Source organism: Echinops telfairi, unplaced genomic scaffold (genome assembly GCF_000313985.2).
Source record: "Echinops telfairi isolate 266 unplaced genomic scaffold, ASM31398v2 ScPeMD7_7415;HRSCAF=8453, whole genome shotgun sequence".
NCBI lineage: Eukaryota > Metazoa > Chordata > Mammalia > Afrosoricida > Tenrecidae > Echinops > Echinops telfairi.
In genome coordinates this window covers 1,920,730-1,922,985 of record NW_022111315.1, presented here as the reverse complement: position 1 = coordinate 1,922,985, position 2,256 = coordinate 1,920,730, and the positions used below count along the sequence as shown (strand labels likewise).

The 2,256-nt window shown below is 36.5% G+C and overlaps 1 protein-coding gene across 1 annotated transcript in view; it reads left to right on the top strand.

The window, feature by feature from the left end:
- The window catches only part of EDA (ectodysplasin A), a 558,670-nt gene that overhangs the window by 168,575 nt on the left and 387,839 nt on the right, over positions 1–2,256 (top strand). The gene's annotated exons all lie outside the window — the stretch shown is intronic.

The window sequence follows — 2,256 nt, the reverse complement described above, 5'->3', positions numbered from 1 at the left end:
GCCCTTATCAAAGATCAGTTGTCTTTATGCTAATGAGTTTATTTCTGGGTTTTCAGTTCTTTTCCATTGGTCTAGTGTTTGTCATTATACCAATAACATGGAGTTTTGACCATTGTCACTGTATAATATGTGCTAAAGTCAGGTAAAGTAAGCCCTCCCATTGCATCCTTTTTCTTCAGGAGTTCTCTGTTAATTCTGGGCTTGTTTCCTCTCCATGTGAAGTTGGTAATCAGTTTATCCGTTTCTTTGAAGAAATATGAGGGTAATTGTTTTGGGATTGCATTGAATTTATATAATGACTTGGGCAGAACTCACATCTTTACTACATTGGGTCTTCCAATCCACGACCATGGGATATTCTTCTATTTGTTGAGGTCACTGTTGGTTTCTTATTATAGTGTTCGGCAGTTTTCCTCATATAAATCTTTTGTTCTTTTAGTTAAGTATATTCCTAGATATTTCAAATTGTGTTTTGCTATAGTGAAGGGTACCACCTTTTTTTTTAATCTCTTCTGTGATCTTATCTGATGTGTGTAGCAGTCTGATAGATTTTTGTTTGTTCTTGTATCTTCCCCTACTGCCATTTTCCACTATTGCTTCCAGGACTCCCCTTGTTGAGCTTTTGGAATTTTCTATATATAAAATCTCATCATCTGAAAATAATGACAGTTTCACCTCTTCCTTCCCCATGCAAATACCTTTAATGTATTTTCTTTGCCTTATGCTGTTACCTAAGACCTCCAGTATGATGTTAAATAAGAGTGGGGACAAGGGTCATCCTTGTCGGGTCCCCTTTATCAGTGGGATTGTGTTCATATTTTCTTCATTGACTACTACGCTGGTTGTTGGTTTTTCTTATATAGCTCGTGTTATCTTCAGGAATTTTCCTTCCGTTCCTGTCTTCTTGTGTGTCTTGAACAGGAATTGGTGTTGGATGTTGTCGAATGCTTTCCATTCCTGTCTTCTTGTGTGTCTTGAACAGGAATTAGGGTTGCATGTTGTCGAATGCTTTTTCTCTATCTATCTATGTTATCTTGTAGTTATTATAGTTTTCATGTCAATCTGGTGAACAATACTAATGCGCTTTTGTATGTTGAACTATCCCTGCTTTCCTGGTATGAGTCCCACTTGGTTATGGTGAGTTATTTCTTTTCTATTCTTTTGTATTCCATTCACCAGTGTTTTGTTGAGGATTTTTTTCATCGATGCTCATTAAGGATATTGGTCTATATTTCTCAATTCTTGTGGGATCCCTGCCCGGTTTCAGTATCAGGGTTCTACTAACTTCATAGAAGGAGATCAGCAATTTGCCGTCTTTTTCTATGCTCTGGAAGAGTTCGTATAGGATCGGTATAATTTCTTCCCTGATGATTTGTGGAATTTTCCTGTGAATCCATCTTGTTCAGGGGATTTTTTTTTTATTGGTAATCCCTTGGCAATCTTGTCTATTTCCTCTATTGCTATGGGTCTTTTGATATTTTGACGTCCATCATGGACAGTCCTGAGGGATTGTTTTTCCAAGAATTTTCCCATGTCTTCCAAGTTGTTGAATACATTGGAATACAGTCCTTCATAATACTGTGTGATTATCTTTTGATTTCATTAGGATCTGTTGTAATGACCCCTCTTTCTTCCCTCATCCTTGCTATTGAAATTTGTTCCCTCCTGTGTTTGGTAGGTATGTCAGCAGTCTGTTCATTCTGTTTATCCTTTCAAATAACAAGCTTTTAACAGGATTAATTACTTTTTTGGATAGTTTTCTTATTTTCCCTCTCCTGAATTTCAGCCCTAATTTCATTATTTGTTTTCTTTTGCTATTAGTAGGATTGACATTTTGACTCTGCTCTAGTTGTAAATTTTGTGCCAGCATATCAATCCTAAACCTGTCTTCCTTTTTTCATGTGTGCACGTATTGCTATGAAACTTCCTTTGATAACGGCCTTTGCTGTGTCCCATAAGTTTTGGTACATCGTGTTCTCATTCTTGTTGATTTCTAGAAATTTCCTAATTTAACCTCTGATCTGAGACAAACATACTCCTTTTGCAATATAGAGTTATTCATCCTTCAATTGTTTGCTCGTTTTATTCATCTTCTGTTTGTTGATTTCTAGCCTTATGGCGTAGTGTTCAGAGAGTGTGGTCTGTATGATATCAATGTGCTTAAATTTTTGTAGATTAGCCTTATGCCCCAGCATGTTGTCTTTCTTGAATATGAGCCATGTGGCCTTGAAAAGAATGTGAATTTTGAGGGATGAA